This window comes from Balaenoptera ricei, chromosome 1 (genome assembly GCF_028023285.1).
Source record: "Balaenoptera ricei isolate mBalRic1 chromosome 1, mBalRic1.hap2, whole genome shotgun sequence".
NCBI classification, from domain to species: Eukaryota; Metazoa; Chordata; class Mammalia; order Artiodactyla; family Balaenopteridae; genus Balaenoptera; species Balaenoptera ricei.
The window spans coordinates 107958843-107979950 of NC_082639.1; the positions used below are offsets into that span (position 1 = coordinate 107958843).

The 21108-nt window shown below is 45.8% G+C and overlaps 3 non-coding genes across 3 annotated transcripts; 1 reads left to right on the top strand and 2 right to left on the bottom strand.

Annotated features, from left to right (window-relative positions):
- Window positions 1–1777: 1777 nt before the first annotated feature.
- Window positions 1778–1851, bottom strand: TRNAN-GUU (transfer RNA asparagine (anticodon GUU)). The gene has a single exon. It is a non-coding gene; the product is annotated as a tRNA-Asn (tRNA).
- Window positions 1852–10217: 8366 nt separating this feature from the next.
- On the top strand, window positions 10218–10289 carry TRNAQ-CUG (transfer RNA glutamine (anticodon CUG)). The gene has a single exon. It is a non-coding gene; the product is annotated as a tRNA-Gln (tRNA).
- Window positions 10290–15597: 5308 nt separating this feature from the next.
- On the bottom strand, window positions 15598–15761 carry LOC132354488 (U1 spliceosomal RNA). The gene has a single exon (XR_009499322.1). It is a non-coding gene; the product is annotated as a U1 spliceosomal RNA (small nuclear RNA).
- Window positions 15762–21108: the final 5347 nt, after the last annotated feature.

The following is a 21108-nucleotide window of genomic DNA, read 5'->3' on the forward strand; positions in this document are numbered from 1 at the left end:
TATTCTTCCCGTATAATCCCCCTTATTAATGTTGAGTTCCTTATGAGGGAACCATTGCACATCAAGATCGTCCTTATTGTAGATATTACACTTTTGCAGTTATTGACAAGGGTTGACTGGGCCCACGTGGTTTTTAGCAAATAGTGGAAAGACAAGAGGTGGACAGCTTCTCACTGCTGCGGTGTCACATACAAGGAAACACCAGAATCCTCAGGACAAGCATCAGACAAAAAAGACTCATGGTCTGGATTAGCTGTCATCTTCTACCTAACAGGGAATGGATCCCTGTCAACCGCCACCCAACAGGGATTATCCCCAGAAGTTCACTTCCTAAAATTAAAACCAGAATCCCGCACTGAGACGAGAAATTAGTGATGCACAAATGAGAGGGAGAGAGAGAGAGAGAAAATACCTGTCCAGTAACCACACGGTATGAAAAAGAACCACACGGTTCAATCTCACATGAGATTGAACAGAACAGAGCAAACACGAGCCAATAGCTCTAAGGGTCCAGGTCTGAAGCAGGAACCTGTGGTGGGCAGGATTCTGTTGGCTCCCACGAGGTGTCTTAGATGGGCTAATGTTTATAGTCACAGTCACGAAACAGACAGACAAAAAAACAAACAAAAAAGTGTCAATGAATAACATAGAGACACTTATGCCCATGCGAATTCCCCATTTTATAGGAGGAAGGTCAGGCATTAGATTGTTTGCATCAAATTAAAAGTATAACCAAAACTTATAAATAGAAGAGGAAAGGGGAGAAGGAAAAAAACCTCTGGGATCAGCGAGATTCTTCTCTTTGGATAAGTTGCTTGGCAGGACGTTGTCAAAGAGGTCACTCTGGGCAGTCTTCTCTGGACCCTGTTGACTAGGTCAGCAGAGAAAACCATTACAGTTATTGGGAGACTTTAAAAATATTGAATGTTGAGCTTTCGAACGTATGCAATAGAATATCTCTGTGTACTGCCCACAGTGCCCCCCTGTTGTCCTTCCCCTTAGTTATGTCGGGAGGGCACTGCTCCCTTTATTAGTTAGACTACCATAGAGAGATGTATAGAAAGATTGCTGTGTTGGCAAGTAAATGAAGAAAGGGACATTGAAAGACTGGAAAATAAAATGGAATATGATTCAGTGCCACTTCTGTGGAGGGCAAACTTGAAGGATTTACCAACATTAGAAGCACAGAAACACTAAAGGTAGCACTTGCACTTGCAGTTCTCTACGCTCTGGAAACACCTGCACGAGTGGTCAGAGGTGTGTGTACAATAATGATGGTTGCAGCCTATTCGTCATCGTGAAGCCATGAAACCAAATAATACAGAACCATGCAAGAAATGCCTTTGTCAGAAACAATGCAGAGGAGAATTATGATGATGAGTTCACCGATAACATCATTCACAGAACAAGTACTAACGTTCACAGATGAAAACTTTGAGGCACATAAAAAACAACTTTCTTGTTCAAGTCTATAGACTTTGGCAGAATAAAGACTTTATCCCACCAGACTGTGGCTTCCTCGGTCTCTTTCAGAAGGTCGTGAGTTAGGCGAGTATGGAGTCCAGTAGAGACGATAGACAATAGAGCTGGGAAGGCGGGGTGGCCCGAGACTGTCAGCAGTCGTGAGGTGGATAGGACCCCGAATGCAGTTCGGTAAAGTTTGTGTGAGCCGATGTACAGGTAATAATCAGCATGGAACACCTGGAATGGTATTCAGCACGGAAAATCCTGAATGGGTTCTGAAAAAAAAAACAGAAGTCGAACAAAACTCTCCCACCGTCCCTGGGTGGGCTCGAACCACCAACCTTTCGGTTAACAGCCGAACGCGCTAACCGATTGCGCCACAGAGACAACAGCGCGCGAGTCTTCTGGACTCTCTTTGCAGTAGACACTTACTAATTCCCAGGGTGTGCCGCCTGCCCCGCAGGAGCACCGTGCCAGTTCCAAAGCCTCGGAAAAACGGAACGTTTAGAGCGATGAATGATGTTCTTTATCCTGTTTGAAACTGGTGCCTTAGGTGCCTTATCCGAAACCAAAAGGGCAGCAGAATGGCCTGACCCCGCCTTGCCCCTTACCCGCCTCAGATGCCAGCGCCCCCAGAGACACCCGGAGCCCGGGCCGGGACCCTCCGGGCCTGAACCCAATGGGGTCCAAGGATAGCTGAACACCCGGTGGGCATCCATGACGGCTCTTCCGGTTTTCTCGCCGACACCCATTGAATGAGAGTTTGCCCACCCTTCCGAGAGGCCTCCGGGGGCCGGTGTGGTGCTTTGGTTTCCTGTGTCCATCACGCGATTTCCACAACGGCAGCGGTCGCCGTGATGGTCGCCCCTGCGTCCCCACGCCCAGAACAGGGTCTGGCACTCACCAGGACGCTCTTAGCACTTGGATGAATACATTGTCGTCTTTAGCCCTTGGTCCCATGAAGACCCCTGAGAATGGAAATAAGGAAACGTTTTCGAAGTGAACATTCCTTTTCTAAAAGCCTTTATTCTGCTTATTTGATTTCGCAGCATCCCGTGGGGCGGGCAACGGAAAGGCCTACAGGTCCCCGTCTGCGCGGTGCAGCTCCCCGCGCCCAGCTAGCTGAGCAGGCTGCGTTCTGTGGGGTCGATCCTGGGAGCGGGGAACCGGCGGGAAGGGAAAACCGACGGGGGAAGGCGGGTTTGGTGACGTGGGCATTGAGATCTCCCATGAGGCTGGTGCGGGGATCCCAGAGAGATGAGCCTTGTTTCTGTCAGAGAGTGGGGAAGGAGGGAAAGAGAGAGTGGGGAAGGAGGGAAAGAGCTGGCGTTGGAGAGAAAGCGGGAGGCAAGAGGAGAGGGAGGGAAGGAGGGAGGAAGGGGAAGGGAGGGGAAGAATAAACGAATTTGTGCTTCCACCCCTCCCTCGCTCCCTCTCTTGCCCTCTCTCTCCTTCTTGCTCTTCTTCCCACCCCTCCAGCTGAGAAATCCTGATACACCCACATCTGAGAAGAAAGACCCAACTCATCTGTGCTCTCGGGCGCACAGGCTCTGGGTTGTAAAAATGGTTCTCCCCTTGCGTGGCCTTGAACAAATAAAGTTTCTGTGCCTCCCTTCTTTCTTCTGTAAAATGGGACCAATGAGAGCATTCTACTTCATTCTGTTGTTGCCTGGGTTTAGTAACTGCTGGGTCAATAACGTCACAAGCAGTGAAATCATAAATACTATGGTCATGATCCTCTGACTCTTTTGACAACCCCTACCCTTATTTATTTCACCTTAAATTAGTTTGCTTCTTCTAGAAATTTCTGTAAACGGCATCAAAGCATGGGCTCCTGTGATTGCTCTTCCGGTTTGCTCCGCTGTCGCCGGGCCGCCCTTCATCGCCAGTTCTCTGCTTGCGGGACCGGGACCGACGCGCGGGCTGGAGGAAACGGGAAGAACCTGCGGCGGTGAGAAAATGAGCGTTTGCCCACCCTTTGGAGAGGCCTCTGGGGCCGGTGGGGTCCTCCGCTTCCTTCTTCGGTTTCCTGCGTCCATCAAGGGAGCTCCACCAGGTCAGGGGTCTGGTGATGGTCGCTCTTGCGTCGCCTCGCCGCGAGCAACTTGAGCGCCGCCTCACTCAGTCTCCCAAAGACCCGCAAAGAGGCCTGACCAGAGAGAAAGGCATTCGTGCTTCTCGCGATGGTGGAAAATATTCCCACATCTTCCTCGCAGACTGTGGAAACCTCCCAGACTGTGCGATGTCTGGTGGCATTCTTCACGTGCAAAGGAAGGAGGAGCGCTAGCGACAGAAGGCGGCGGCGGCGCGGAAGGACAGGACGGATCGGAAGGTGAAGGGGCGGCGCGAGGGGGTGAGGAGAAAGCGAGCGAGGAACGAGGGGAGAGGAGAGCGAGGGAGAGCAATAGAAAGGGAGGGGGGAGGGGGCGAGGGGGAGGGAGAGGGGAGAGGCCTTGGAGGAGCGGGAGGAGCGGGAGGAGGAAGAAGAGTTACATTCCCAGGGCAGTTCTGCTCACTGGCCCCCGACACACGGCAGCTCCCACCATCACCACATCCCCACCTCTCACCTTGGGCTCTCAGTCCCAACACGCACGCTTTGGTCCCTCGAAGACCGCCCCTCCACCCGTCGCGGTTCTAACCTCATTGGATTTCTCTGCCCCTTGTCAGAGCCCGGCTCTCCGGGTCTCCCGGCCATTCTGTGATCCCTCAACGTCCTTTCCACGGATTTCTTTTCTTCCTGTATCAGCCAGAGTCCCCTTCTGGTCCTTGCACTCATAAACCTTGACTGATCTTGAAGTTCTCCTGGAGGAGCGCTTCGTGTTGTTTGTTGCCGCTCAACTTCTTGATTTTCCAGAAGGAAGTTTCATCTTCTCCTCAGCCCGGTGCTGTGAACTTCCTCCTGGTAACAAGGGCCTCCTTCCCCCTTGAGTCAACTCTTGTCCAGTCCCTGGGACGTCTCTCAGCAACACTGGGCATCTTTCTGACTCTGTTTATTGGCCGACAGCTTTTTGAATGCGAATTTTTCTGTTCTGTGTATTGGATAAGGGAAGAAATGGCTTTGGGAGAAAATGAAGAAGTAAAGGGGAAATGAAATAACGCAGATTATTTTTTTTTTTCACACACACACACTGTATTTTATTTTTACAAGAGATAAATAGACTGACACCAAGCATTGTACATGGATGACCACAACAAAAGCAACAATGATTGCAATTACCAAACATGAAACACACTCATACTATGTCATAATATTGACATTCAGTCCAGTAATCCTCCACTGTAACAGCTCCTTTACTTTGCAGTGAAAATTGATTTGTATATTCTTTGCCTCTGAGTCCTTGTGGGATTTTTTTTTTCTTTAATATTTATAATGCAAATTGGTTTATTATTTGTAAGTATAAAGCAATGCTCAAAGAGCACCACTAAATTACATATAACAAGACCAACAGTTGAGGACATGCCAGTTTCAGCAAATCCAATTGCAAGCAATTTTTATGAACTCTTGCTGATTTACACTCTGTTATAATTATTTTCTTTATCTATAGAATAAGAACAGTAAAGTTATTTTTAATTTGCTAAATAAAAAGACAAATAAAGTGCAAACCCCAATTATTTTCTTGACTATTGTCTACATTTGTTGCTCTCATAAATTTTTCATCAGTTGAGATTGTCTTATTTATTAATTTTGTATTTGTTTACATTCTGCTTTTACCAACTGGAATGTAAACTAACAGGTCAGTTTTCTGCTCTCTTTAACAGAGTGTCTCTAGCATCTACTACAACTTTGACACATATTATACACCTCATAAATGTTTTTAGAATAGAACAGTGGATAATGAATTATACTATATTCTGGATACATAAAACATTTTTTCATTAAATAAACATGTATTTGCACCTATTAGATGGAAAGTACTCTTATGAAAAATTTTGTTATCTTGCAATAGACATGCAGAAAAAAATATCAGATATATAGGCTTAGTTTTCAACCATACTGAGACTTTTTTTTTTTTTTTTTTTCACACACACACACTGTATTTTATTTTTACAAGAGGTAAATCGACTGACACCAAGCATTGTACATGGATGACCACAACAAAAGCAACAATGATTGCAATTACCAAACATGAAACACACTCATACTATGTCATAGTATTGACATTCAGTCCAGTAATCCTCCACTGTAACAACAGCTCCTTTACTTTGCAGTGAAAATTGATTTGTATATTCTTTGCCTCTGAGTCCTTGTGGAATTTTTTTTTTTTTTTAATTCAGACAGAAAGTCACAAAAATTATACTCATCCTCATCAGTTCACTCAGTCCCATGTAATTAATGTGTTTTTTCATCTTGATCTTTTGTTAGCACTTTTATGAGTTCATCAGTTTTTCATTAGAGTTCTGAAAATGCTTATTCATTCAGTTCAGCAGTACAGTCAGTTACCAGAAACCTGTACTTGTCAGAGTCTTTTCCATGAATTTCTTAAAGATGAAACCCTTTTATAGGAACATATTTGCAAAAGCATCAGAGTACACCCAGAACTGTCTGTAAATGACAAAAGACTTAAAAATGACCACAGTTAAAGATTTGATGAAAGTTCATAATAATGCAGTTGACAAGAAAATTAGTTATTTCTGAGATATACATTTTAAGGTAATAACTAGGATTATGACTTATAACATCATACCAGAACATATAAGATTTTTAGAAATTTCATGTAATGTCTGAAACATTTATATTAACATATTTCCAAACAAATAACCCAATGAAAGTTTAGTATTAGTTGTTTTTTTGTTTGTTTGTTTGTTTTATACTGCAGGTTCTTATTAGGCATCAGTTTTATACACGTCAGTGTATACATGTCAATCCCAATCGCCCAATTCAGCACACCACCATCCCCACCCCACCGCAGTTTTCCCCCCTTGGTGTCCATATGTCCGTTCTCTACATCTGTGTCTCAACTTCTGCCCTGCAAACCGGCTCATCTGTACCATTTTTCTAGGTTCCACATACATGCGTTAATATACGATATTTGTTTTTCTCTTTCTGACTTACTTCACTCTGTATGACAGTCTCTAGATCCATCCACGTCTCAACAAATGACTCAATTCCGTTCCTTTTTATGGCTGAGTAATATTCCATTGTATATATGTACCACATCTTCTTTATCCATTCGTCTGTTGATGGGCATTTAGGTTGCTTCCATGACCTGGCTATTGTAAATAGTGCTGCAATGAACATTCGGGTGCATGTGTCTTTTTGAATTACGGTTTTCTCTGGGTATATGCCCAGTAGTGGGATTGCTGGGTCATATGGTAATTCTATTTTTAGTTTTTTAAGGAACCTCCATATTGTTCTCCATAGTGGCTGTATCAATTTACATTCCCACCAACAGTGCAAGAGGGCTCCCTTTTCTCCACACCCTCTCCAGCATTTGCTGTTTGTAGATTTTCTGATGATGCCCATTCTAACTGGTGTGAGGTGATACCTCATTGTAGTTTTGATTTGCATTTCTCTAATAATTAGTGATGTTGAGCAGCTTTTCATGTGCTTCGTGGCCGTCTGTATGTCTTCTTTGGAGAAATGTCTATTTAGGTCTTCTGCCCATTTTTGGATTGGGTTGTTTGTTTCTTTAATATTGAGCTGAATGAGCTGTTTATATATTTTGGAGATTAATCCTTTGTCCGTTGATTCGTTTGCAAATATTTTCTCCCATTCTGAGGGTTGTCTTTTCGTCTTGTTTATGGTTTCCTTTGCTGTGCAAAAGCTTTGAAGTTTCATGAGGTCCCATTTGTTTATTTTTGTTTTTATTTCCATTACTCTAGGAGGTGGATCAAAAAAGATCTTGCTGTGATTTATGTCAAAGAGTGTTCTTCCTATGTTTTCCTCTAAGAGTTTTATAGTGTCCAGTCTTACATTTAGGTCTCGAATCCATTTTGAGTTTATTTTTGTGTATGGTGTTAGGGAGTATTCTAATTTCATTCTTTTACATGTAGCTGTCCAGTTTTCCCAGCACCACTTATTGAAGAGACTGTCTTTTCTCCATTGTATATCTTTGCCTCCTTTGTCATAGATTAGTTGACCATAGGTGCGTGGGTTTATCTCTGGGCTTTCTGTCTTGTTCCATTGATCTATGTTTCTGTTTTTGTGCCAGTACCATATTGTCTTGATTACTGTAGCTTTGTAGTATAGTCTGAAGTCAGGGAGTCTCATTCCTCCCACTCCGTTTTTTTTTCCCTCAAGACTGCAGAAATACAAAACATCCTAAGAGACTACTACAAGCAACTTTATGCCAATAAAATGGACAACCTGGATGAAATGGACAAATTCTTAGAAAGGTATAACCTTCCAAGACTGAACCAGGAAGAAACAGAAAATATGAGCAGACCAATCACAAGTAATGAAATTGAAACTGTGATTAAAAATCTTCCAACAAACAAAAGTCCAGGACCAGATGGCTTCACAGGTGAATTCTATCAAACATTTAGAGAAGAGCTAACACCTATCCTTCTCAAACTCTTCCAAAAAATTGCAGAGGAAGGAACACTCCCAAACTCATTCTATGAGGCCACCGTCACCCTGATACCAAAACCAGACAAAGACACTACAAAAAAAGAAAATTACAGACCAATATCACTGATGAATATAGATGCAAAAATCCTCAACAAAATACTAGCAAACAGAATCCAACAACACATTAAAAGGATCATACACCACGATCAAGTGGGATTTATCCCAGGGATGCAAGGATTCTTCAATATACGCAAATCAATCAATGTGATACACCATATTAACAAATTGAAGAAGAAAAACCATATGATCATCTCAGTAGATGCAGAAAAAGCTTTAGACAAAATTCAACACCCATTTATGATAAAAACTCTCCAGAAAGTGGGCATAGAGGGAACCTACCTCAACATAATAAAGGCCATATATGACAAACCCACAGCAAACATCATTCTCAATGGTGAAAAACTGAAAGCATTTCCTCTAAGATCAGGAACGAGACAAGGATGTCCACTCTCACCACTATTATTCAACATAGTTCTGGAAGTCCTAGCCACAGCAATCAGAGAAGAAAAAGAAATAAAAGGAATACAAATTGGAAAAGAAGAAGTAAAACTGTCACTGTTTGCAGATGACATGATATTATACATAGAGAATCCTAAAACTGCCACCAGAAAACTGCTAGAGCTAATTAATGAATATGGTAAAGTTGCAGGATACAAAATTAATGCACAGAAATATCTTGCATTCCTATACACTAATGATGAAATAACGCAGATTATTGTTTTGAGACATAATGTGGATTTATACCTATTACACATGTAAATATTTAGTGTGGTGGTATTTTGTGTACATAAATACTGTAGACACTGTCAGACAACTTGGATACACATGCTCTATGACCCAGCAATGAGTGCTCTTGGGTACCCGGATATGTGTACACATTTTTTAAGCCGTGCAATTTCTGGGTCATGACATATTAAGAAATTGGAATGAAACTGACTTGACCAAGCTCTGAGGAAAGAGTCTGTGACTGCCCAAGTGTCAGAGCCCTGCCTTGTGGTCTCCACAGCATGTCGTTGACTTTGAGTCACCCCAGGTGAGCATGGCCTGGTTTGTCTCAGTGTTTGGTGTAAACGTTAATTTTTACTTGCACTGTAAATCTAACAAATCTACATTGGTTGTAAGAAAAACTTAGCCCCCCTTCATCAGAAGTGTATGAAGAAGAAAAGGAGAGGTGTGGGAAGCATGCAGTCTTAGCCGGAGGTAACTCCTGGAGGAGACAGTATGTCTCTCACAAAAAGCAAAGCCCTTACCTTGGAATGCACTCTTTTTCCCAGGCCTGAGGAATGTAAAAGAGATGAGCAAAGCTATCTCAAGCCAGGAGACCTCAGGGAACTGAGAGAGTCCTGGTGGTTCCTTATGGCTGGGGGCTGTGTGTGAGCCTGGTTAAGGGAAGATAATGTTCAAGGATAGTTGTTGTAAACTTGTTGACGTCAGTGGTAGTGACTGAACTGAGACGATAAGCAATTCCATGGGATTATTGTCTAATAATGAGTTCCTCTTCTGTCTATATAAGATTCAGTAAATTCTAAATAACGTGCCTAGCAACCATCAGTTGTCTTGGTCCTTCTGACCCCATGCTCGAGGTGCTATTCAGTCCCTTGCCCCTCTCCGTCGGGACCTGGAAGACCCCCTGCGGTGGCTGGACCGTCGCAGAGAGGTCTCCTGCCTCCCGTTCCCACTCCACTGCTGACACACTTTATATATTACACATAGGAGGCGGTGGCAGCTTTGGAGTGTCATCGGTGCTGTGTAGCCAAGGGACCCAGGAAGTCCCAAGTCCTGCCCTGACAATCGTCTGCCCTCTCTGGGCAATGGGAAAAGTGTGAAGGCAAAGAAAAGGAAAGTAACACTATTATTTGCAGAAATTTTACCTCAGGATGGGACACTCTGGCAAACTGAGGCAGAATATGTGGTTTATGATGGAGACTTTCAGGGGCTCTTCCCTGGCCCGAAGCCCAAAGTGGATTTTACCTCATTTTCTGAGGTGCAAGTGAACTGAGAGAAGTCAGCCAAAGGAGAGGAGCAGAGAGAAAGCAAGACGGATGACCACCCACGCGGGTCAACCGTATTCAAGTCTTGTCGGGACCGTAGAAGAAATGCCTTGGCATTATCGCTGGGAGGCATGGAGGCGAAATAAGTACTTACCCATCTTCGGTGGCATAGAGTAAGCACCTCTCGAGGAGGTTCCATGGTGTAATGGTGAGCACTCTGGACTCTGAATCCAGCGATCCGAGTTCAAATCTCGGTGGGACCTTTCTGTTTAGTTAGAAGAAGGGGATTTTTTACTCCTCAGATGGGACGTGCTTTCCCGCTCCCGCGTCCCCGAGAGGCGCGGTCCGCGCGCTCCACGCGGACGTGGCGGGCAGGTGGGGGGACGAGCCCGCGGCGTCCCCGCTGGACCCTGGCGACTCTGCCCGTCGCGGGCCATCGGAGTCCCCGGCCCCGCCGCCCTGGGGCGCAGCGACCGAGCCAGTGCCACCTGCTCGTCGGGTCACCCTGGGTCTCGGGGGCGAAAGGCAGAGGCTGCGCCCACTGAGTCCTGCCCCGCGAGAGGCCTTCGCCCCGCACGTCTTGTAGCTAACTGCGCGGTTGTCCCTGTGAGTAAATGGTCGCGGGGCGGGGCTGTGACGTCGCTGAGCAGCCAGGGTGACAGCGTCTTAGCTTTCGGGTCGAGGGTTCCAGACCTGGATGGGAAGTACTGTATTGTATTCAGGTGCCCTATTATTCCGAATATTAATGGATCCTATCCCAGTTTATTATGGTTTTATTCACAATTTCTCGCTCCTAAGTCTCCGTTGGACACGAAAAGCCGCTGTTAGGCTAAGATTTGAACCTTCTCTCCAGGAAACCTCGTCCTTCCGTCCCAAGCTCAGCCAGAGAGGGGAGCCCCGGCCGCGGATTCCGGCGTCTGAGGAGACCCCAAGTCCCTGACCCACGGCCGCCCGGCCCGGCTCCTCCGGGGCCGAAGGTGAGACGAGCCGGAGCCGCTCCGGCTCCGGGACCGGCGGGCGCCCCTTCGTCCTGCCGCGACTCTGCTCCACCGAGAAGACGCCCCAGGACGTGACCGGATGGAAGCACTTCTGCCCTCTTACTGCTCGGTAGAAACGTACGGACGAGGACTGTGGTGGACTTGAACAGCGAATTAAAATGTCCTCTTCCAGGTGCTAAGGAGCATCTCTCTGAGTTTTAGATTTTGGAACTTTCAGAGGTTACGAAGGACCGACTGACACAGCTGTCTTTGGAGGACGTGACGAGAAAGGTGTGAGGCCGGCGAAAAGATCCGAGGACGGGAAAGAGCAGGAAGGAGGAGAGAATGACACAGAAGGGAGAAAGGGGCTGGAAGGGAGAGGAGCTGGGCGAGCACTGCAGCGGGGGCAGTCGCTGGGTTTGGGCGACCACGGCTCCTCACTCTGGAGCGCTCCCACCCTTTACCGACCTGCCCGAGAACCCGGTTCCACCCCAAATCGCCAAGCTGCTTGCCTGGCATTTGTTCTTGCAAAGTTCCCTCTGCCGGTTGGGTTTGGAGGGGTGAGGTGGGCTGTGTTGGTCTGCAAGCGAGTGGAAGTCCTGGCGGCTGCCTTGGAGACGACTGGCGGGTAGGGAAACACACAAACTCCACTCTTCCCTCTGCAGGCCGGTCTGCAGGGCCTGGGGTGGGAAACTGGAAAATCAGAGTCTCAATATTTATTTAGAGATAAGGAGATAAATAGCCAAACATTTGGTTGTGTGAGTAGAAAGTGGTTATCCCTGGAAAAAAGAAATGTGGGATGGGATCAGGGGACTACTGTTTCCCATAACAAGTTTTGGGGCATATGTAACTTTGTATCACATGTGTGATATTTTTAAAGTTCATTGCTTGTATTTTGAATATAAATTTTTATGTAGTCATATGTACCACTCTTTTAAAATTCTGGGTCTTGTGTCATGTGTAGAAATGTTTTCCACTGTAAAATCATAATTTTTCTTTTTTTAAAAAATTGGGGCCTTCTTGAAGCAAGGAATTGGACCATTATTCCCCTATTGATGAGCTGATCACGTGCGCTAATATACTTGCAGATCCTCCCAGGCCAGGAGGTTACTGCTGGTCAGAGAGGATTGCTTTACTCTCTCTAGGAGGGTCCACAGCCACTGAAAAGTATCAGTAACTTAAATAAAATCCCACCCAGTCTTTATGCAGTGCTGTGCCCAAAACACAAGAGCTTACACTCAGTGATTACATGTTAGTGCCATGTGCCCAGGCATAGTCTACAAGTTTTACATGGGTTTACTCATTTAATCCTTTCAACAGGCCTATATCATATCATCATCCTCACTTCCCATATGAGAAAACTGAGGCATGGAAAGGTTAAGTAACTTGTCTCGTCGCTCCGTCAGTGAGTGGGATTTGAAAGCAGGACTTTGAACGGAAGCCCGCCTGGCTCCACAAGATATGCTCCCAATCAAAGAGGAACACAAATGGTAAAGATGCTTGACAAGAAATTTAAGTCTGTATATTTCTTTTGAAAAAAACACCAAGGAGGAGTCACGCAACGGGCATAAAACTGTCCTAAATATCCTCGTGACCCACCTGCCTCCCAAACATCCTTCTTATCCCAACAGCTGCTCCCCGCACACCTCCAACTTAAACACAATTCCTGCCAGAGCTAGGTTTTTCCTTCCCTTTATCTTTTCCTCTCACCTACCCCATACCTCTTCCATAGCTATTCTGTTCTTTCACTTCCAGGTCATTCATTTTCTTTAAATTAAAAAATGTTAAATATATATAAAGAAGAAAATAAGCAGCCATCCATAGTCCCGCCTCCTGGAATTAACTACTGTTAACATCTTTACGTATTTTTCTTCAAATCTATTTTTAAGTTATTCTAATTTTTGCAAAAATTATATATGCTTATTATGTAAAATTCAAATGATGCAGAAAATGCAAATATGTAAAAATTTGAAACATCTTAAATTCAAAACTAACTTCTGTTAAGGTAGGTAAATATTGATGGAGTCATTTTGGTATATCAATATATATATAAATTTGTTTTTATAAAATTGAGCTCTTATAGATTCTATTTTTATTTTAAAGTATTCAATTTAATAGTGCATAAAGTTAACGGAAGAAAAAGATACAAAAACAAAAATGAAGAAATTGTTGAACTTTCAATCAAATTGTTTACCACAAGAGAGAGACTTTTCTAAAAGAACCCTCTAAGGCTAATAATAATGATAATAATTTAATTAAGACATTAAAATTTGGAATGATTCTTATTACTTTTTAAAATCAAATTTCTTGAGTTGTAATTTGAAAATAATACAATGCATCCATTTCAAGTTTGATGACTTTTGACAAATGAATGTACCCACGTAACCACTACCCTGTTCAAGAAGAAAGAACATTTCCAGTACTCCAAACTGTCCTCTGCCGTCCATCCCCCTACCACTTCCTGTCCCAGGTAATCAGTGATCTAGTTCCTGTCACTATGGATCAGTTTTGCCTGTTCTAGAAATTCACATAAATGGAACCACAGACTATGTACTCTTTTCATCACTCAGCATGATGTTTTCGAGAGTAATGCATATTGTGGCCATGTATCAGGAATTTGTTTCATTTTATCCAAGAGTAGTATTCCTTTGAATGCATATATCACAATTATAGCCGTTCACCTCGTGACGGACATTTTGCATTGTTTCCAATTTGGGGACTATTATGAACAAAGCTGCTATAAACAAGTCCCGTTTATATGTTTCATAAATTCCATATAAAATATTTTCTTCTTTAATAAACGAGTTTATTTTGTGAATGGATGTCACATTCGCAAATACAAAATTTATTCAAATGTTACAAAAGCCTGAAGTACAAGCTTATCTTTGCTTCCTGTCAGGACATACTTAATATAAGCCACACACTATGCTAGGTGTATTATTAGGTTATCTCATTTAACCTACACAAGTTCACGAAGTACTAAATATCATTTTCAAATGACACTTGCAAAATTGGCCTAGCAAATTGGAGTTGGCCCAAGCTCAAACAGAAGGCACCAGGACTGAAAAGGAGCCCTCCCCCGTCTCCCCTCCCCCGTCTCCCCTCCCCCCTCCCCCCTCCCCCCTGGTTGGGCTCTTAACCCCAGACGCAACCCAATGTCTTCGTAATAACCTCGGTATGTCTGATAGGCCTGGAAACCAATATCCAAGCAGTTCCTAGTCACGGTATTGTTCGGCTTCTTTTGGTCAGAAACTCCTCGATCAGGGCTCCAGAGCATAATATCGTGGACAACCTTGAGACTAAGGAAATCTGTTAAAAACTCTAAAAACCCGTTTTCTCATCAGTAACAGGGAAAACTCCCGCGGCTAGGGAGAAGAGCACTTTTATTTTTTACTTTTACTTCCAATGATCTATACTCGATCTGCACCGTCTGCTTTTTAGTTAGCTTTCTTTGGACCTACCCTTAAGTCTCACCCCTCACCCCTCACCCCTACGGGTCACCGAGGCTTCCGGAGCTGAGCGGATCTATGAGTGCCGTCCCCGAGGTAGCCACGAGGCAGCGACAGTTCTTCCTTCCATGGTCCTAACTTTCCTGTTTGGGCCAGCAGTTTCTAGTTGCCAGGACTTCGTGGAGCAGAAGTGACAGTGAGGCAAGGGAACACCACATCCGGGGAAAAGGGTTTGCAGAAAGCCCCCAACTGCCAACGCTGAGCCTGGGGTTTTCTTCTAAACTGTAGTTCCACAGGAAAAAAGCTGAAACAACTTGTGACTGAATAAAAAAATGTTATGTACAACTCCGGCGGCCATTTAACGAAACAAAAACGGTTGTGAAGGAAACTTCATAATTTGCCAGGCTAGTGCAGCAGGTCTGGCGTAAACTGCAGCCTGAAAGGGAGCTGGTGTTTCTGGTTTATGAAGGTAAGTAATAAGACAAGGCCTGAGAGAAAAGGCGGAGAGAAGAAAATGAAAAGGGATCGAGAAATAAAAACAGACTGCTTGGGGTGGAAGAAAGGAACGAGCACGACGGTTACACAGTAAAATCTGCAGCAACGATTACCAACCAAGCAGCTGATCACGCAGGAAGCGAAGTCCAGGCTGAAAAGGCATGAAATGCGGAAATGCGTAGGAAAGGAATCTGTTTCCGGTCGCTCACCGCACAGGCCGATAAAATTGGTTATCTCGCAGCGCCTTGCCTCTTTCTGCGGGTCCGTTTCTGCAGAGACCGCTGAGACCTGAGCTCTGAGCCTAGTTGCAATCTGTGTGGTTTACACACGGAAAACTACGCACAGCGCAGAAAACAGCGCGGAACACAACCGAAAGTACGACAGCTCTACTTCTCAGCAGCCGGCACTCAGAACACTGTCTCGCACAAGCGGTGCGCGCGGGCGTCGCCATAGTGAACACAAAAACGCTGGAAACCTTTTTTATTTGCAGGACCCACAGTGTCGCCACCGCAGACAACTGGGTTAGCGACGCGGTTTTTGTCAGTGTGAGTAGCCATCTTCAAGACAAAAAAAAGCGAGCTAGAAAAACGCAGGGAAAAATAAACCGCACAGCTACTCAGACCGTTCTATTCTTAAACCTTGAAAAATATCAGGGGAAAGCGCGAACGCAGTCCCCCACTACCACAAATTATGCAGTCGAGTTTCCCACATTTGGGGAAATCGCAGGGGTCAGCACATCCGGAGTGCAATGGATAAGCCTCGCCCTGGGAAAACCACCTTCGTGATCATGGTATCTCCCCTGCCAGGTAAGTATGAGTTCACTGCTTTCTGCCCTCCCACAGCCTCATACGCCTTCTACTGTACACACACGGTCACTTTCCTCCCCGCAGCCCCGAGCCTTCCCGCCCCTTCCACACAGCTCGTCCATGCACTTGCAACCAACAGCCCTCGATTCGCTCCCACACCACGGGAGATCATGTCGTCTTTCACCACCAGATCACGAACCAGCAGCCCCTGCGCTGAGATATCTACATACGACACGCCCCATCCGTCCAGCCGACGGGAATTACCGCTCCCCTCCAGCCCACGCCCCGCCCTACTCCGCGCCTCCCTCCTCCCACGCCGTCCAGCCGAGCCTACCAGAGGGCGGGCGCCCTCTGGGGGAAGTGACGTCCACCGCTCGCTCTTCTCCCACCCGCCCCCACCCGCCCCCACCCGCCCCCGCCCGTTGGGGCCGTGCGCGCGCGGCTGGCTGCTTAACCTCTGTCCTGCCGGGCACCTGTCTGGCGGCCTGCCGAAGCCTGAGCACCTTTTTTGAACTGCAACGGCTTTCAATGCGTAGACTAGAGAACATTTAGGAGTCCAGGGGAAACCGGTTCCTTTCAAATCCAGTTGTCTTTGTGACGTACTATCGTGTGTATGTCTAGTAAAACGCGTTAACCATTATGACTGGCGGTGAACTCTATTCCATTCTTGAAAGTTCAATTTCGTTCATCGGAAATTTCATTCATTTTATTCCCCGTCTTCAGGTGTTGTTTTGACTCTGTCCTTGAACAGATTTTAACACCTATCTGCTACCCTCTGACTTTGGAGTCAAATACGTTCTTTAACACATGCTCATTTGTTAATTATTTTAGGTCTCAGTAAAATGAGAGTCGTTCACTTTGAAATGTCACCTTTCCATAAATTATTGTTTTTCATGTGTGCAGAGAGCATGGCCTAGGGGTCATTAACTTACTGAGATCATTGGGCAGGATGTGGCTCTTGTGCCACCATTATTTTATTGTTTGGGGGCATATCTCATGCTCTGTTGCATGGCTTTGTTGCTAAGCAGGCCTGCTTGGCTTTGTGCTTAAGCAAACCTGCTTTCTTGAGTGATCATTAACTTTCGGGGTCTCCCATACTTTTTTCTTTACCTACAAACCCCTAGTGGGAGTAACTATTTAATTACCTACTTTGTCCCTTTACTCTGTCCCTATCACTATCATATAAGTTAGTTTCAAGTTACCAAAATTTGGAGAGACTATTTAATAGCCTTTCTTTCTTTTTTTAAAAATTTTATTTATTTTTGGCTGCGTTGGGTCTTTGTTGTTGCATGCGGGCTTTCTCTAGTTGTGGACAGCAGGGGCTACTCTTCATTGCGGTGCGCGGACTTCTGATTATGGTGGCAAGGTCTCTAGGTTTGCGGGCTTCAGTAGTTGCAGCACGTGGGCTCCGTAGTTGTGGCGCATGGGCTCTGTAGTTGTGGCACACGGGCTCCAGAGCACGTGGGCTCTGTAGTTTGTGGCACATGAGCTCTTTCACTGAGGCGCACGAGCTCAGTAGTTGTGGTGTGCAGGCTTAGTTGCCCCACGGCATGTGGGATCCCCAGCTAGGCATCAAACCCACATCCCCTGCATTGGAAGGAGGATTCTTTACCACTGGACCACCAGGGAAGCCCCAGATCTGTATTTATTTTTGAAATCTTTTTTTCACCTTAGCTCAAGGAATAATTGTATCATAGCAACCTACGATTGATTCTATCTGACCAGGTGTTTTAAAACTTTTTGAGATTTTTGACAGACTTCCCAAGTATCAAATTCTAACTAAAGTTCTTTTGACCTCCAGCTAACTTTGGGGTGCTTCAAAGGGCACCTGGAACATCCCAGAGATCCTAAACTAACTGGGTTCATTTGATATGTTAAATTACATGGGAAACATTGTCCAAACTCGCTGTTGCCTGTGTCAACTGGAATCATCAGGCTCTCCCCAGTCTTATTGCAGCCGCCATACAGATAGGGGAAAGGGTTTGGGGTTCTTTTGCTGTCTAGTCTCTCACCTTACTCTATGTCCAAAAAATCCCCTGTGGGAATACTCCCACCTCTAGGCCTTCAGGTCCTGACACCTCCGTGACATTTTCCGTTGCACCCAACTCCAATTCCTCTAGGAGTTCCTTTTTGCACTTCTAGGACCCTCTTCACTCCAGGCCTTGGCAGCCCATACCTTTACAGACTACCTATTGGGCTGGCCACTTCCAAGCAGCCCACATCCTAGGCTTTATAGATGCTCAATCTCAAGGAATACACCCCAACATAGGGAAACTTGTTATAGGACATAAGCTTTATGGACAACAGATCCTCCTCAAGGAGAGTCCTGGCAATGCACTGGCACTGGTTCAAACGTCCCCTATCGGGGACCCCTCGCACAAGGGACTGGGTCGACCTGAGACATCTGGTTAGGAATTGATGGGAGAGTAGAGGACGCTCAAAATCCCATTAGGTAAGAAGTGTATTCAGAGGACACTCCGACCCCCTTCCAACAGAAGCCTCCTGGTAAAATGTCTCTGGGACGCCAGACTTCATTTCTAGGAGCGCTCTCGGGTGCAGGTTACTCAGCATGGGAGGGTCCTCTTCTAAGCCAGAAGAAATACCTCTGGAATGTATCCTTAAAAATTGGAAAAATTTTTAAATAGATGGGCTGAAAAGGAAAAAACTTAAACTCTACCGTAACACGGCCTGGCCTTTATATAAGTTGCGGGGGGGGGGGGGGTGGGGATGGAGTTAAATGGCCTGAAAATTGGTCTCGAAATTACAATATCATCTTGCAATTGGATCTTTACTGTCACAAGAAGGGAAAATGGACTGAGATTCCATATATCCAAGCCTTCATGGTCCTTTACCAAAAGCCTGCTCTATGTGGCTCCTGTAATCAAAAGGCTGGGGAATCAGAAAGCACTCCTGACATTTTAGATGATCCCCTTCTAAGCTTCCCCAATTCTCGGGGGTGGGGGCCGCGCAGGGAGCCAAGTTTCCCCTGCTTCTCCAGAGCCACCTGCTTCTCTGGAGGCACCTACTTCTCCAGATCCTTCTGACCAATTCCAAACTCCACCTTCCTATGTCCCTTTATACCCGCTGTTACCCCAGGAGGGAGAGACTAGTCCCTCCAGAGTAACTCATAGTGGAACTTCCTATCACCCAGGATCGGGAAAAGGATGCCCTCTTAGGGAAGTGGCAAATGGCAAAGGGACAATCAGAGTACATGTGCCCTTCTCTTTAACCGATTTAGCCCAATGCAAACAGAGACTGGGCCGATTTTCTTTTTTCTTTTTTTTTTAAATTTATTATTTATTTATTATTTTTTTATTTTTGGCTGTGTTGGGTCTTCGTTTCTGTGCGAGGGTTTCCTCCAGTTGTGGCAAGTGGGGGCCACTCTTCATCGCGGCGCGCGGGCCTCTCACTATCGCGGCCTCTCTTGCTGCGGAGCACAGGCTCCAGACGCGCAGGCTCAGTAGTTGTGGCTCACGGGCCCAGTTGCTCCGCGGCATGTGGGATCTTCCCAGACCAGGGCTCGAACCCGTGTCCCCTGCATTGGCAGGCAGATTCTCAACCACTGTGCCACCAGGGAAGCCCCTGGGCCGATTTTCTGAACACCCTAGTAAGGTTGTTGAAGGGTTTCAGGCCCTAACTATGGCCTTTGATTTAACTTGGAAGGATGTCCAAACAGTCCTATCAACTTTCTGTGCCCGTGAGGAAAATCAGAATTTGGGCAGCAGCACAGGGGCACACTGACCAGCTTGCCAGGGACCAGCCGGAACATTTTGTTATGGGTGGAGGCACAGTCCCAAATCAGAAGGCTTGTTGGAGTTATAATTCCCGGGAGGGAACAGAAGCCAGGAAACACATGATACAGTGTGTATTAGAAGGAATGAGAAAGTGTATCAAAAAGCCAGTTAACTATGAAAAGGTTAAAGGAATGACCCAAGAAGAAAAAGAAAATCCAGCCCTCTTTCAGGGACAGCTTGTGGAGGCTTTTAGAAAGTTTACTAACGCTGATCCATCCACGCCTGAGGGTCAATCCCTGCTGGGACAACATCTTATCAGCCAGTCTGCCGCAGATATTAGGTGGAAACTCCAAAAATTACAATTAGGCCCACAAATCCTGATTCCCCAACTCCTAGGGGTGGCCTTTGGGGTATTTAATAGTCGAGATCAAGCTGAGGAAGAAGAGAGAACCTGATGTGAAAACAGGCAGGCCAGGGCTCAAGCCAAACTGATGGCCATAGCTGTCAGCCATGCCTCGCAACCTCAGGACAACCCAAGGGGGCCAAGGAAGTTTAACCATCCACCTGGAGGTAAAACTAGCAAGGGAGAATGCTTCAAATGTAAGTCAACTGGCCACTGGGCCCAAAAGTGTCAAAAAGAACCCCCCGGTCCGTGCCCAGTCTGCAAACAAAGAGGTCATTGGAAGTGGGACTATCCCCAGTTCCGAAGGGGAAGGGGGGCTCCTGCTCCTGAGATGGCCATGCCGGATGACTGAGGTGGCCCAGGGATTCTGGCGGCTCCCCCCAGCAAGATGTCTATCTCCATTGGGGAGCCCTAGGTGGTCCTTGACGTGGCAGGTAAAAAAATCAGTTTTTTAAAATGATACGGGAACCACTTACTCTGTCCTGATCTCTCACACTGCGCCTCTTTCCTCCAAAAGCTGTACCATGACTGGTGTTGACAGAAAGCCTTGCACCCATTTCTTCACTGGGTCTCTCACTTGCCAGTTTGAACAGCGTTTGATCTCACATGGCTTTTTAGTTGTGCCTGAGTGTCCTACCCCACTACTGGGGAGAGACCTTCTGGGCTCCCTTGGAGCCATATTACGGTTAGGAGGCCCCGAGCAGCCCATTTTCTTGTCTCTGACTAAGACAAATCAGCTGGAAGAACAACGGCCTATTCCCAGCCATATTCTACACGCAGTAAACCCTGCAGTTTTGGACAAGGGAATCCCTGGGAAGGCTATAAACATCCAACCTGTAAAAATTAGCCTTAAGCCAGAAGTCGCTTATCCTAACAAGAGACAGTAAGTACCCCATAAAGTTGGAAGCAAAAAAAGGTTTGCAACCCCTCATAGATAAATTCTTAAAACATGGCATCTTACTGCCCTGTCAGTCTCCATGCAATACCCCTGTTCTGCCAATTATTAAGCCAAATGGGGAATATCGAATGGTACAAGACCTTAGAGCAGTAAATGATGCAATGGTCCCTCTACACCCCTTTGTAGCCAATCCTTATAATATATTAGTCCAGGTTTCTGGAGATGCCAAATGGTTTACTGTGCTTGACCTCAGGATGCCTTCTTCTGCATCCCAGTTCATCCCTCATCTCAGTATCTTTTTGCCTGCAAGTGGACTAAGC